The sequence below is a fragment of the Heteronotia binoei genome, chromosome 3 (genome assembly GCF_032191835.1).
Source record: "Heteronotia binoei isolate CCM8104 ecotype False Entrance Well chromosome 3, APGP_CSIRO_Hbin_v1, whole genome shotgun sequence".
Lineage (NCBI taxonomy): Eukaryota > Metazoa > Chordata > Lepidosauria > Squamata > Gekkonidae > Heteronotia > Heteronotia binoei.
Window position 1 is genome coordinate 79,036,512 of NC_083225.1, and position 16,427 is coordinate 79,052,938.

A 16,427-nucleotide genomic window follows, 5' to 3' on the forward strand; every position below is an offset into this window, starting at 1 on the left:
ATATATTCTCCTCCACCTTCCAAAACTTCCATTTTTTCCAGGAGAACTGATCTCTGTAGTCCAGAGATGACCTATAATTCTTGGGGAAACTCGGGTTCCACCCAGAGGCTGGTATCCTTAATGTAAGGAGTCAGGTGGACCTATATGTGTATCCTAAAAAAAAATAAAAATACAATTTTTAGTTTTCTGTTTTTTGTTCCATCCCTATGTTGCACATAGGGATGACCTATAATGTTGGGTGGGATATTTGGGGTCCTGGACTCCCATGAGGCTTGGCTGTCCTAGTGGCCATCTTCTTCCTTGCTAGAGGGCTTTTATTTATTTTTTAGAAAAAAACCACAATTGTATAGTTTTGTTATCAAAATAACAGCATAACAATGTGTGAATTTCCACCTTTCATTTAAAAAAAAAGTAAGTCCCTTTCTTCTTCTATTGCAGAGATATTAAGGAAAAGGCATACCTCACAACAGGAGGAAGTAAAGACTCACTTTAATAAGAATAGTGAAAGCTGGGTGGGAATTCAGAGAACCTGGTACAAATATTGCTATGCAGTTATATTAATATAACACAATTTCTGATTTAAAATAATTAAAAGCCCCCCCTTGTGTAGAGGAGGAAAGGGCCATGGTGACAGCCAAATCTCATGGGAGGCCTGTATCTTACCAACCTGCCCTGCCTTTTCTGTTTGAGGGGGTGGACTCTGCTATCTATAATGCTGGCAGCAGGAAGAAGCCATCAGTGGGCATGATGCCAGCATGGTAAGTTCAGGAATTGTTCAGTCCTTTCTCTTTTAAAATATAAAGGGTCATGGAGGCCAGGTCTAGCTGATTCATCAACTGTTAGCTGATATCTCTTTTTCCCTCCCTCCCAATTCCTATAGTGGTGGAGGGAGAGCCAGAGAAGCACCACTATTTCATCTTGGGTGCATGGTGAGAGGATAGGGCATTGCTTGGCCAGCTGAAATGCATCCTTCCCACCCTTCCCTTGCTGGGTGAAGCAAAAGCTGGTGGGCATCAGTCAGTAGAGGGGGTAAAGAGGGTGGTGGCTTCCAGGACACCCGACAGGCAGAGCATTGGCTGAGGTGGTTAAAGCTGTGGCAGTTGTCTTTGTGATTGCAGTTGCTTTTCCTGGGGCCAGTTTAATCAGTTGTTGCTACTGTTTTTAACTGGATTAAAAGTGGCTGATCAGACAGCAACATCTGCCTCCCAGTAGTCAATCATTGCAGCCCCCCTGAATCCCTCTCCAAACTGGATTATTTTGTTACCTGCTCCTTTGTGGTGATTTTTGAGTTGTCCGGTTTCACCTCATAGTTTTCTCCATCTGGATAGTTCTGCTGTGATATTAACCAACTTACGGATGTCTGAAGGCTGTCCCAGAGCAAAAGGAGCCTTAGACATCTGGTTTACAGCCACCATTTTTTTTTACTACTTAGCGATATGAGCATAACCGCATAACCACATGTTTTCTGACATATGCGCAAGCGCATAATAGTGGGGAAAGCAAAAAAAAAAAAAAGAACTGCATGGTGCTGTCGTGTGGGCAACAGAAGACGTTTTCTCCATGGAGTGATTCGAATTGCAGTATGGCAGTCTGATCAATAATATTCGGAACAAAGATGTTCGGAACAGAACCGGTTCAGTTTAACACGGACTCAACACGCTGTGTAAACAGGACCTCTGTGTCATAACGACCAATGCCAGTAGCAGCCTCCCTAGGGCTCTCTAGCACATTCTCCTGTGGCTTACTACGTACATTCTCTGCACAGGTGCAGTGAACACTGTTCTGTTTTTTGGCTATTTTTAGTCTCCCCCTTATGTTTTTTTAAAAAAAGGTTTTAGATTTTTGTGCCCACCTGGGGAGTGGCCCATTTGTGTTGGATAATCTCTTTTTCCTCCATGTGCTCCTGATCTGCAGAAATAAATATCCACACCCAGGGGGCCATGTTGCGAATTAGATATATAGATATAATTTGAAGTGTCCTCAAGCTGACCCAAAATAGCTAATTTTGGGTATAAATTGAACTTGGGTTTCCCCCCCCCCCATTTGTTCTAATGTGCACATTCAGTTCATGTAGTTTACTAGCCAAGTCTGTGTGGGCTTTGTGTTGCTCTACTGAGTGCAACCACAGTTCATTGAAAGGGCACATGCTTTGTATGAAGAAGCTCCCTCATTCAGTTCCCTACATCTCTTCTTAAAAACAGAAGATGCAAGGTAAGACCTCTGAATGACCCCTTGGAATTCTGCTACCAGTTGGGAGTACTTAGCTAGATGGACCATTAGCCTAATTCCACTGTAGAACAGCTGCATATGTTAATACACCGATCACTCTTCTCATGTGACTGTATGTTGCAAGGGTAGATGAGTAGTCACAGGTAACCTTCCTTTCAATGGCGCTTGTCCAACAATAGTTCCTTTAGCACTAAGGAATTTTTAATACATTTTGAGGACATTTTTTTGTTTACAAGTCTGTCCAGTCAAACGCCTCAGTTGAATTTTTATGAGCATGTTTGTGTGCCCACCTTGTTCTACAACTCAGATTGCTAACATTTTTGCTGCTCCATGTGTATCCCCTCCTATCTTAGCAAACCCCACAGTTACTGATATGCCGGTCTGGCATCCAGTAACTCTAGAGGAAATCAGTGATTTATTGAAGGATTTAAAAGCGGGTAAAGCACCTGGCCCTGATGGCCTTCCCGCTGAGGTATTCACAAAGTTTGCTGATTGGTGGCTCTTGGCCCTTTCAAAATTGTTCTCTTTCATTGATCTGCATGGCTCCATCCCAGATTCTTGGCTTGATTCTATAATTATCCCAATATACAAAAAGGGGGGGTTGGAATTACCAGAAAATTTCCGCCCCATTAGTTTATTATCTCTAGTGGGCAAAATGTATACCAAACATTTAGAACTCGAATTAACTGACTGGATGTGCCTAGGCAACATCATAGGTCCTGAACAGATTGGCTTCTCTAAAGGCAAATCTGCTATGGACCATTGCTGCACTCTGGCCTTCCTTGCTGAAAAATATATGCATACTGGGACAAAAAAATTATATGCTGCCTTCATCGATTTGAACGGCACTTTTGATTCAATAGATAGAGCCCAACTATGGATTAAGCTAGGTTACCTGGGAATAGACCCTGGTCTGCTGTTTCTCTTGAGGAAACTTCATTCTAATACTTTTTGCCAAGTGAAATTTTCTTCTAGGGGTGACTTGACTAGCAAAATCCCAGTGTTAAAGGGGGTTAAACAAGGTTGCGTGCTGGCCCCGCATCTTTTTAATTTATTTTTAACTGACCTGGCACAATTTTTGAACCCTATTTATGGTCATCCGCCTAAACTAACAGGCTGAGCGGTCCCCTTATTACTTTATGCCGATGATACTACCATCCTCTCTTGCACAAGTGTGGGCCTGCAAAGGTATTTGAATGCCTTCTATGACTACTGTAATTGTAATTCACTCTCAATCAATTATGCCAAATCTAAAGTGTCTTTTCAAATTGCTGGCGCCCACAGAGATGGTTAATTGGCAACTCAACAATTGAGCAAACAAAAAATACTTGGGGATCACTTTTAATCACAAATTAAGCTGGGTTTCACATCGTAACAACACCATCAACTTGGCTAAATGTTCGGCTGCTCAGATTAAACAGTTTTTCTTTGCAAGGGGCAACCAATTAGTTCCAGCAGCAATTAAGGTGTTCAAGGCCAAAATGCTAGCCCAAATTCTCTATGGTATCCCTATATGGATCTCAGTAGTTACCAGGAAAGTGGAGGGCATTCAAGCCTCATTCTTTAGACAAATTCTTGGTATGCCAAAATGTGTGTGCTACTTTGCTCTCTGCTCTGAAGTGGGCCAGTCTTTGGTGGAGACAAAAGCCTGGATTGCAGTGTTTAAATTCTGGCTCAAAATTCACTTTAGAACAGATCCTAACAGCCTTCTTGACTGTATGAAAAGAGACCCATATATTTCATCCTGGACAGCAGTGCTTATGTCCAAACTTAACCAGTTGGGGATAGAGGTTGATGATTTTGTTACTTCTGATGAGTCATATATCTTCAGATGTATTAAATTGAGACTGTGGGAGTTGGAGGAAATGAAACTACAGCCAACAGACCTTTATATTTGCTCCCGAGCTTCCTTAGGTCTTTATGCTTTCTGTGGCAAAATGCCCCATTATCTATCAGACTTAACTATTCCAAGTCATCACAGGGCATTTATGTTGGCTAGACTAAATGTGTTTCCCTCCAAAGTTTTACAAGGGAGATATCATCAAGTCCCTTTAGGCTACAGACTCTGTTCCTGTGGAGCGAATATTCCCGACTCAATTCAGCATATATTGCTTGATTGTTCCTTTTATTATAATCTCTGTAAAGATTTATTTTGTAAGCTTTCTTTCTCCCCAGATTTGTCTATACTGCCACCCTGTTATTATTTATTGAATGATACTGAGGGGGAGGTTAGCGAGGCTGTGGCAAAATTTTTGGCTGACATCCTTAAATTTAAATCTGACCATGTATGAATGCATCTGTAAGCTCGGTTTCATTTTGATTTTATCTCCAATGTTTAAATTTTTATATTCTGTGTATTTTTATTTGTTATGCCATTAAAGGTTTGGTATGGTATGGTAAGACCTCTGAATGACCCCTTGGAATTCTACTACCAGTTGGGAGTACTGAGCTAGATAGATCATTAGCCTAATGCCACTGCAGAACAGCTGCATATGTTAATACACCAATCACTCTTCTCATATGACTGCATGTTGCAAGGGTAGATGAGTATAGTCACAGGTAACCTTCCTTTCAATGACACTTATCCAGCAACAGTTCCTCTAGCACTAAGGAATCCTTAATACATTTTGAGGACATTTTTTTTGTTTACAAGTCTGTCCAGTCAAACTCCTCAGTTGAATTTTTATGAGCATGTTTGTGTGCCCACCTTGTTCTACAATTCAGATTGCTTTAGAACTGTCAATAGTTCATAGTGTGGATTCATCAAATAAGAAAGTAGGGAAAATGGCCTTATCCAGTAATGAGAAAAAAATTAATGTATTGGTAGTGAGCTAAATATGTGGGACACACAATGACATCTGTGGGATAAATACTTGTATCATGCAAATAACTTCTTGGCAACAGGTTGCCTTTCTTAAAGAGTGTTAATGATATGGAAATACAGTATATAGTAAAAGGTTTAAGATATTTATGTACAATGAACTGCCTGTGCCAGGATCCTCATCATTAATCAGAACTTAAAAGAACAGCAAGGTTTTTCTCCCCCCCCCCCCCAAGTGTTCTGCAATGGAATCATGACAAGAGTGCTTGAAGAGGCAACCTATTCCTTCATACCTTTTGTTTAAACTGAAGAAGAAAAAAAATCCAAATATTTACTGTGGTGGTGAAAAGTGCCATCAAGTTACAGCTAATTTATGGCAACCCCCCACAATTTTCAAGGCAAGAGATGTTCAGAAGTGATATGGCATTGCCTGCCTCCATGTCCGAACCTTAGTATTCCAAATGCTAACCAGCACCAGCCCTGCTTAGCTTCTGCAATCTGATGAGATCAGGCTAGCTTTGGCTATCCAGGCCAGGGAAAGTACTTACTGTTCTCAAACGCTATAAAGATTCATAGAATCATGGTTGGTTTGCTCATATAATCCAGTGATTATTTAAGGTGGTTCTTAAATTTAATTTAAAATTAAAATTAATTAAATTTAACCTTATAAATCTTACTCATTTTTCAAATGAAAGTTGGGTAGTAGTATTCTTTAGTTTAAACAAAAGGTATGAAGGAATAGGTAGCATCTTCAAGCACTCTTGTCATGATTCCATTGCAAAACACTGGGGGGCGGGGGAGGGAGACAGAGAAACCTTGCTGTTCTTGTTAGAATGATATACATGAATTCATAATAGACACTGGTCCTCTTTTAGGCTTCTATTAGCTAAAAGCCGTCCAGTGGCAAGGGGTGAATTCAGTCACAGAGAGTAGCAAGGATAAGGTTGTCCAGATCACATGATGTGATGGTATCACTTAGCACTGCTCTAGTTAGACCTCACCTAGAGTATTTTGTTCAGTTTTGAACACCACAATTTAAGAAGGATATAGACAAGCTAGAATGTGTCCAGAGGAGGACAATGAGGATGGTGAGAGGTCTGGAGACCAAGTCCTATGAGGAAAGGTTAAAGGAGCTGGGTATGTTTAGCCTGGAGAGGAGACGATTGAGAGGTGTCTTCAAGTACCTGAAGGGCTGTCATATACAGGATTGTGCAGAATTGTTTTGTTGCCCCACAACAGGGGTCCTCAACCCTCAGGCCATGGACCAGTACTGGTTCACGGCCTGTCATTAACTGGGCCACCCAGCCTCACCACCCCCCACGCAGTCTTGCCGCCCCTGTCTGCAGCGCCGCCTCCTACTCCTCCCTCTGTTTTTACACTATTAAGGCTGGGGAAGGGGCCATGAAGCACCTTCTGGGCTCCGCAAAGGCTGACACCCTCCCTGCTGATTACCTGATTGGCCGGGAAACCACGCGAAATTGCGGCAGCAGCAGCCAGCGGCCACTGAAAAAGCCACAGAGCCCTTGTCTCCTTCCTGCTTCACCCACCCCCTGCGCCTCCTCCTCCCTCCATTACTTCACAGCCCTTCTTCAGCCTTAGTAGTGTAAAAACTTATGCATTTTGGAGCCAGTATTCAACATAGGTGTCTAATGTCTAGAATTGAAAGCCAGTATGATATACGAGTTTTGAATCTGGGAGTGCTAGGATCAAAGCCCCATTCAGTGGGTGTCCTTGGAGTAGAAAATTCAATCCAACCTGTTTTACAGAGTTGTTATAGAAGTTAGATCCAGTGCAAGGATTGTTGAAGGATCACAGATCTTTCCAGCTTCATTCTCATCCCACCGTCACTGTGAAAGCCAACTCAAAATGTGGGCAGCTCCTTGGAGAAGGGGTGGGATGATATATAGATTCTTTATCTTATCTATCCACAAGCTTATTCAGCAGTTTGTTATTGTGAGAAATAAATTTAATGCCCAGTATGGAGCATAAAATATTTCTGGTGGTGGTAGCCTATGATGTAAGAGAGCAATTTTGCCAAGTCACCCATTGCAGGTAACATAAAAGATAGCTGCTAGGTTAATTCATTTTATCTTCAGTGTTCAGCTTTGTTACCTGACCACCACAATTGAGTAAGCAGACACTGCTCATCAGACTTGAATTTGTTCTGGTCTGCTAAACATCTAGAACTATAGTAACATTATAAAAATACATAACCATTTCTGACGATCACATAGAGCAGGCAAAGCTTTATTTTTAATGACTGAGTTATTGTAATACTCCAAAACTGATAGTAGTCCTCCTACATAAAACAGTAAAAATACAATTAAAACAATAGCTCAAATGAAATCAGCAGCCATCAAACCAGTCATCAGTAATTTAAGAAATCAGTGTAATCAGTAACATAATAGCAAAAGGGCGGGAAAGGCTGAGAAAAAAAAAAATTGCTTAATGCTGGGTGGTAAAGAAAAAGAAAAGCCCTGGTATTCAAAACACTTGTTTAAGCACCATTTGATCTTTGAGGAGAAGAGTTCTCCATGTGCATTGACCCTTCTGTAGGAGTCATCTGCTTCATTTCTATGGCTGGGAAAACCAAGGTTGGAGTCTGAGATATGGACCTTCATTGGACAGCTGAATGGTATTGGAGGAACATGCAAACAAATGTTGCTTGTAATTTTCTGTGCTGTAGAACTGCCACCATCTAGGGTGGGTGTAAGTTTTCGATCATTATTGACTGCTTCAGAATAGTCAACACTTACAAAGATTCTCTGGCCTTTGCACCTTCCTTGTGGATGGGCCAAGCATTCCAAGTTTTCATGAGTCTCCTTATTCATCCTTAATGCGGGGGGGGGGGGGGCTTCATGGGAAAAAGGAAGTTGCAGTTGATCAGCCTGGAGATGACTTAATGTTTAAAGATGTTCCCTTCAAAAAAGACCAAACCATTAACTGTTTCCCAAGGATCATGCCCCTCCACCAGCTCAGCACTTCCAGAATTGTGTACAGAGTGTCACCCAGGTAGATTGCAGATGTCTCCTAAGTAGATTGCAATTGTCTCCAAGACTGTGTGCACCAGAGGAGTCAGATTTGGGATGGGGATTGCCCTACAATGGGCCATCCATTGTGAAGTGGTCTGTGCATTCTTCTCCTCAGAAGTGTATTTGAGGGGCTACTTGACCTCTATCTAAAATCCTTGATGCTTATGTGACCTGCCCCAAATCATGGATTTTTGATTAAATGAGGGGGGCTTGAGCAGTCTGGATGCTTTTAGCTTACAAGCAGTTCTGCAGCAGCAGTCTAAATTAGAGGAGACCTAGCTTGTCAGATTTCTTTCACTGCGGCAATATCTATATAAACTGACATATCTCAAGTGGCAACTTCCACTTAAATTTAACAAACAACCCATTTACCTTTAACTGAAATAATTGTTAGACAAGTAATTTTACACACATAACTGAATAGGTTGTGTTTTTCCTGCCAACCAACAATTTATCAAAGATGTTATGAACCACACCCTCCCTAGTTTCAGTAACTGGCAAAAATATACAATACGGTATGTTGTAATAAGAAAAATGGTTGCTAAATATCACCTCTTCCACTCAACCATGTGAGGCTCTCAGTCTATTTCTGTTTATAACTTTTGTGTGCTTCTTGATTGATTTGAGAATTTTTACATTTTTCAGCAAAGAGCTAAAGTAGAATTGCAGCATCCAACATATTTTCCCACAATAAATTAAAAACAAGAATATGTGGTGCACAAATACTTAGTATCACTCTGAGGAAAAGTGCTGCTGATATGCTGATTTGCATATGCATTTTTTTTTGCAATCAAATCAAACTTTTGTAGAGGAACTGTCTTCATAGTAAAGGCATAATGAGTTGGAACCGTTTAAGGTGCTCCCTCAGGCTACAGAAGAATGTGCATTGAGTTCTGATGATTTCAGTCTCAGACTTTTTAAAATGCAATCACTTCACTAGCGTTTTAAGTAGCCAAAATGCAACCCAACAGTTTTCAGGGATTTTTCTTTTCACTTCATCGCATTAAAAAATCTCATTTTTTAGCCTTAAAGACAGGAAAGGAATTTAAAAATGTGTCTCTTACATTAAAAACAAAAATCATAATATAACACGATTGCAAATTATCCACACTAATAGGTAATACACCCATTCCAGGACTCTGTGTGTGCATACTTCAGCACATACAAGTGGTGACTTTCCAGTTTAATAAAGCAAGCTTTTCAGTTGCTAAAAAGGGATTCATAGTCTACATGCATGTATATCTCTCTGTGCATTTAATATTGAACCTTCCAGTAAGGTGAACAGAGCCTTTATGGATAAGGAACTTCCTAGGACTGCCAACTTCTGCTGGTGGCTGGAGATCCCCTGGGATTACAACTGATCTCCAAGCAACAAAGATCAGTGCATCTAGAGAAAATGGCTTCTTTGGAATGTGAATTTTATGGATTATACCCCATTGAAGCCCCTCCACAAACTCTGCCCTCCTCAGGTTCCATTTCAGAATCTCCAGGTATTTCTCAGCCCAGAGCTGGCAACCCTAGCACTGAGACTTGCATTATCATTTCACCCATCACAGAATAGTGAGAGACACTGACTGAATGAGATCACAGTATATCTGCATATATGAGAACTGGCCACCATGTCTGCATTCTAGAGTTGCCAAGTCTAACTCAGAAAATACCTGGGGACTTTGGGGGTGAAACCAGGAGTCTTTCCCATTCCCTAAAATAAATACATAAAAATACAGCAGTGCAGTTCCCCTGAATACAGTCTTCATTTTGTCATCGCCCAGCAGCTGGCTGCACTTTCACTTCCGCTCTCTGTCTCTCTCTCACACAGAGACACACACAGCAGCCAAAATAAACACAGTTTGGAAGCACACATTTTATGGTCTCACTGTGGAAATTTATTCACCATGGGAGTTGTTGACTGCTCTATACTCAACCCAGTTCATCAGACTAACACAGGAAAGCCAGAGGTTACTATTTTAATGTGCAAATGGCTTCTTTGTAGAGGAACTGTCTTCATAGTAAAGGCATAATGAGTTGGAACCGTTTAAGGGCTCCTCCTCTTCTTCTGGGCTCCTTCTCTTCCCTTCCCTTCCAACAGGCACATTTTTCTGCAGGCTTGCCCTGCTGCCGTTCAGCCTGGCTGTAAGATTTAAAGACACACACACCTTTCTAGAAGCAAGCTGTTCCCGGCATCGTCTTAAGTCTTCCAGAGTTTGAAGGCCTATGGTGACTGTTGGGGCAGGGCTTCTCCCCACAGGCCTGGTGACTGGGGGTGAGAAGGAGCCTGCCAAACTGGGAGATCCTCAACTGGGACCTGGGGATTGGCAAGCCTACTGCATTCAGTTGACCATTGGTTATGAGTTGGGATGGGCAGTCTGAGAAAGCAGAGGGATGGCAGTTTAATTAGATTTTCTTTTGATACAGCCTTAGGGTTGCCAAGTCCAATTCAAGAAATATCTGGGGACTTTAGGGCTGGAGCCAGGAGACATTAGGGGTGGAGCCAAGATCAAGGCCACGGGCCTCGTCCTGAACCCGTGTTAGAGCCCCCTTCCTCCCACCTCCCCTGCCCGGGAGACTCACTTGAGGTTGTCGAGGGAGCGGACGTTGCGGGCGGCACTGCCGTGCCCACCACCCCAGCTGCGCAACCGCCTGAACATGCCGGCGGCTGCCTCGCCTCCGCTCTCTGGCTACGGCCTGGGTCCCCTCATCGCTATTGCCTCTGCTGGCCCTGCACTGCCATTCAGCCACCACACACAGCTGCCCAGCCGTGAAAGGAGCCACGTGGGACACGCCGGTAAACATAGTCCCCGAGGAGACGCTGCCCGGCAGCCGGAGAGGACGCAAGGACTACGAGTCCCAGCATGCACCTCGCGAAGGGAGGCCGGACTGGAGTGAATAGCAGGCCGGCGGTGGGCGGGTCTTTGTGACCCTGGAGGAAGGGAGGAGCCTGAAGCCTGCAAGGGAGGCAGGCAGGGAAAGAGTGTTTCTGTTTGAGAGAGTGGCACCAAAATTTGCACCAATCCCCCCCCCCCCGCTTCCAGATTTTTAAAGAGCAGGGGAGGAGGCTGCTAATCCATGGGTCCCCCGCCAGGGTGGGGTGGTTGGGAAGCCTATACAGCCTAAGGTTTGGAGTATCTTTTACTATGTAGTGTATTTCCAGCATGTCTATCTGTGTTCTAAAGATTTAAACACATGAGCACTGTTAAAATTAGTTATCATAAAACTAGCTATATATTCAGTATCAATCCATTGTCTGTCTGCATTTTGATAATGTCAGTACTGTGATTTTTTTCTGGGAAGTCCTGTCAACAATTCTGGGTTTCACTGATAAGAATAAAGTAGGTTGTTAAAGCCTATAAGAAAGAGATATTAGGAGTGAAAACATTTGGGCCAGCTCTAGAAATTGGAGTTCCATTCCATGCGACTTAATATGTCTTCCCTTAATTCCATGCCTTCCCTTTTACAGGGTGGTAAAAATGATGGGGGGAACAGGAAATGTGATATATGGATGAAAAAAGTGTGGAAATCTGCACATATTTTTCCAAGCTTCACTCAGACCTTGTTTGGCTATGATATTTTAGGAATGATTATATCAAAGCAGGTTTGACTAAACTCACAACACAGCTAGGGAAAAGCTATAAAGGGAAAGACTGGGTGATGATGTTTTGCAGAAGCTCCTTAATGATCTGCTGTAGTTTGGAAGAAAGATAGAGCAAGAGCTCCATGTCAAACTAATTGAAGTTTCTAGGGCCAGATCTGTCAGACTAATCTTGTCTCCCTTCCCCCCCCCCCCATAAAGTGACTAGTTTGGTAGGTCATGGCAATATTGTATCTAGCATATTTTTTTCAGTAAAGCATTTGATAAGTTTACCATGATATCCTTGTGGACAAAGCGTTTAAATGGGCACTACAGATTCACAGATGTATGCAATGAATGCTTGAATTGGCCTGAAGACAGGCCTCAAGAAAAGTGCTGCAGGACTCTCTCCTAGGCTCTGTCTGCAGTGTCCAATAAACAAATAAACAAATAATTGAGGACATAGAGAGGATGCTTATCAGATCTACTAATGATCTGAGAAGAATAATTCTAGAGACAGACAGGCTTGCCAGCCACCAGGACCAGGCGGGGGATCCCCCAATTTTGCAGACTCCTCCCTGCCACTGGCCTGCAGGGAGAAGCCCCACCCCAACAGTCATGATTTGCCTTTAAATATCAGCAGTACATTTTAGAAATAGCTAGCAAACTGTTTGTATTTGGGAATGTGTGTATGCCTTTAAATCTCAGGAAGATGAAAGCTGCATGAGGGGGGGTGTGGCAAGCAGGCACAAGCAACGTGGTTCTTCCCAGTGAGTGCATGAAGTGTGTGAAAGAGGAAGAGACTCCTGTTTGTTTTGCATTTGTTTTCAAAGTTGTGTATAGTAGAACGGATAGTAAAGAATTAACCAGAACCTGATTATGGAATAGATGAAAGCTCCACCCCCTAGACTGATTTCTAACTTTCTTTCATTTTTCTGTTAGTCTGAAAAAGTTGGTTTAAATAAAGCAGATTGTTACATTCAGCAACTCCTGTGAGTAAAGCAATTTATACCCTTGCCCCAGTGAGATCACAAAAGCATGGGTTTGCAAGCTGTTTGTGTTTGGGAAAGGATTCATTGTTCAGTTTGGTTGTTTTGTGAATCCCTTAATAAAGCCATGCTTGGAAATGCTACCAAAGCCTAACAAGGGCAGCTGCTGGGGAGCCCTTTGAAGCCAAAAATGAAGACAGTATTTAGGGAAACTGCACTGCTGTATTTTTATTTATTTGTTTAGGAAATATAAAAGTCTTCAAGCTTCACCTCCAAAGTGCCCAGGTATTTCTTGAGTTGGACCTGGTAATCCTAGAGACAGGACAGTCAGAATTCAAAATGATTATGACAAGCTGGGTAAGTAGACCAAGAACAACAAAGAATCAATTTTAGTGGGCGTAGATGTAAAGTCTGCTTTTTTAGTACAAGAATTAAAGGCACAAATACAGAATGAAGGAGAGCTGGATTGCTAGCAATACATGTCAAAAAAAGATCTAGCTCAACCTCAATATGGCTAATTAATGCTAAGCAGTGACTTAAAAATGGTAACATGATCAAGGTCTGCGCTAATGGGAAAGCAATGACCTGAACACAGAAGTAATATTTGGCAGTAGTCAGGCCTCAACTGCGCTACTGTGGGCTGTTTTGGGTGTCACATTTGAAGAAGGACATCAGACTGGAGCATGACCAGGATAGTGAGGGGTCTGGAAATTAAGCCATATGGTTGGAAAAGCTGGGAATGTTTAGCCTGGAGAACAGATGGCTAAAAGGAAGTCTGATCACTGTTTTCAAACATCTGAAGGACTGTCATGGCACAAACCTGTTGTCTCTTGCTCCAGAAAGCAGGACTGGAATTAATGGGCATGAATTACAAGAAAGTAGATTTCAGCTAAATATTAGGAGAAACAAGCAGGGAACCCACAGATACTTGTAGGGGGATCACTTCATTCCCCTTGTATCCATTTTCCCACATTATTTCCTCTGTCTCTCTTCTTGGCAGCCCCTTTTCCTGCTTTTCTTGTTCCCACTCAACAACCAACCTTTGTTTTATATTGCCTTGCCTAATCTTCAGTTATATTTGTTTATTTACATGAAATATGTGCGTGTTGTGTTTCTTCGTATTGCTTCTGACTTATGGAAACCTCATAAATTAATGACCTCTGAAACATTCTATTGTTAACAACTTTGTTCAGGTCTTGCAAACATGGACTGTGTCTTCCTTCATTAAGGTCACTCCATCTCATGTTGGGTCTGCTTCTTTTCCTGCTGTCTTCATTTTTTCTATCATTATTGTCTTCTCCAGTGACTCTTGTCTTCATATAATATGACCAAAGCATGATTGTGTCAGTTTTGTCATTTTAGCTTCTAGGGAGAATTCAGGCTTGATTTGATCTAGAACCCACTGATTTGTCTTTTGTGTGGTCCATGGTATTTGTAAAACTATCTTCTAACACCACATTTCAAATGTATCAACTTACTTTTTGTCAACTTTTTCTTCATTGACCAACTTTCATTTTCATACATAGTCATGGGGAATACTATGCTATGAATTATCTAGATATTGGTTTCCAGAGACATATCATTAAGCTTAAATGCCATTTCTAGCTCCTTCATGGCTACCCTTCCTGATCTCAATCTCTTTTTGTTATCTTGTTTGCATTCTCCCTTTTGGTTGATGATGGAGCCAAGGAATTGAAAATCTGTAACAATTTCATTTCTTCAGCCTTAAAACTGGTAATTCCCCAGTAGTAATTACTTTTGTCTTATTGCTGTTCAACTGTAATTCTGCTTTGGCACTTTCTGCTTTAACCTTCATCAGTAGTCATTTCAAGTCTTCAGTGTTTCCTGTCAGTAATGTGATGTCATCCACATATCTCAAAATGTTAATGTCCCTTCTACCAATTTTTACTGTCATCTAAATCTAATCCAGTTTTCCTTATGATACGTTCCACATACAGATTGAAGAGATAGGGACATGAAATACATCCTTGTCTGACACCTTTTTCAGTTGGAAAGCATTCTATTTCTCTATGTGCTTCCCTAACAGTAGCCTCTTGTCCAGAATAACATAGTTATCCCCCACTTATTCCTCATTGTGGAGGAGGAGAAGAAGTAGTAGTAGTAGTAGTAGTGGAGGAAGAGAAGTAGTAGTAGTAGTACTGGAGGAGAAGATTGGATTTATACCCTGCCCTTCACTACCCAAAGGCGTCTCATAGCAGTTTACAATCTCCTTTCCTTCCCCACAACAGACACCCAGTGAGCAATACTTCCTCTAAGCTGTGGAGCCTAATGAGCAAAAATTCCACTTTGTGAGCTACTGGCATTAAAATTGTGATCTGCTTCACAATTGTTTGCTTTGGAGCCATTTTTATTGGACTAAGACAAAAATGTATGAGCCAGAGGCTAAAAAACTGAGCTAGCTCACACTAACTCAGCTTAGGTGGAACACTGCCTGTGAGGTAGGTGGAGCTGAGAGAGCTCTTAAAGCAACTGTTCCTGAAAAGAACAGCTCTTTGAGAACTTGTGACTGACTCAAAGTCACATCAGCAGATGCATGTGAAGGAGTGGGGGATCAACCAAGTGTTAAATGAAAAATAATTTGGCAAAGTGGCAAGGCTTCTTATGCGAGTTTGAAAGAAGTACTGAGATTTTGAGTATGGTGAACTCAAGAGTCTGTTTAAGATTAGTTGTAATCAAGGCTTTTTTTGTAGAAAAAGCCCAGCAGGAACTCATTTGCATATTAGGCCGCACCCGTGATTATATAAAGCACATAGCTAAAACACAATACAAAAATACCCATGTTGAGATTCAGATATTTCAAACACATTCTTTGCAACCTGTATTCAAGAAAGACATGCACCAGGCTTAAGAGGAAAAGCAAAAATAATAGTATAGAGATGATATCTACTTATCAAAGAACATCCAAAAAGGGCTGTTTCCAAAGCAGGAATATAAATGCCCAGGCAGCAAAACAACTCAAAGATAAATGGAAAGAGGAAGAGTAATAGAAGTAGGCTTCCCAAACCCCCCGCCTGGGCAGGGGAGCCCCGATTTGGAGCCTCCCCCCGATTTGGAGCCTCCTCCCCCCGATTTGGAGCCTCCTCCCCCTGATTTGGAGCTTCCTCCCCCCGCTCTTCCAAAATCCAGAAAGCGGGGGGGAGGGAATGGCGGCCCTTCCCACGCAGCCTAGATCCCAGCAGCTTCTCCTCTCCCCTTCCCACCGATCCCCGATGCTTCTCCTCCTCCCTTCCCTTCCCTTTTCACCTCGGATCGCAGCAGCTTCTCCTTGCCCCTCCCCTTCCCACCCAGCTCCATTGCAGCAGCTGGAGTTTTCCCAGGCTGCTTCCTGCCCCACCCCAAAGGACCATGTGCCTTTGCACCTCAGGAGGTGGTGAAAGGCTTCAACTTTCTGTGTCTGTGTTGCTATGAAGAAGCTGGCTGGTGAGTAGAGAGGTCAATCCCCTACATCAGATTTGCGAGAAGGGGGTGTGTGAAGGAGAGGGAAACATCTTCATTATTCCCTATGTGGAGATCATTTCTCATAGGGTATAATGGGGAATTGATCTGGAGGTTTCGGGGGCTCTGGGGGAGCTATTTTTTGAGGTAGAGGCACCAAATTTTCAGTATAGTATCTAGTGCCTCTCCCCAAAGTACCCCTCAAGTTTCAAAACGATTGGACCAGGGGGTCAAATTCTATGAGCCCCAAAAGAAGGTGCCCCTATCCTTCATTATTTCCTATGGAAGGAAGACATTTTAAAAAGTGTGCTGTCCCTTTAAATGTGATGGCC

General features: G+C 42.3%; 1 protein-coding gene across 1 annotated transcript in view; it reads left to right on the forward strand.

Annotated features, from left to right (window-relative positions):
* IL1RAPL1 (interleukin 1 receptor accessory protein like 1) overlaps positions 1 to 16,427 on the forward strand; it is a 1,501,437-nt gene that overhangs the window by 63,357 nt on the left and 1,421,653 nt on the right. The window lies entirely within an intron of this gene.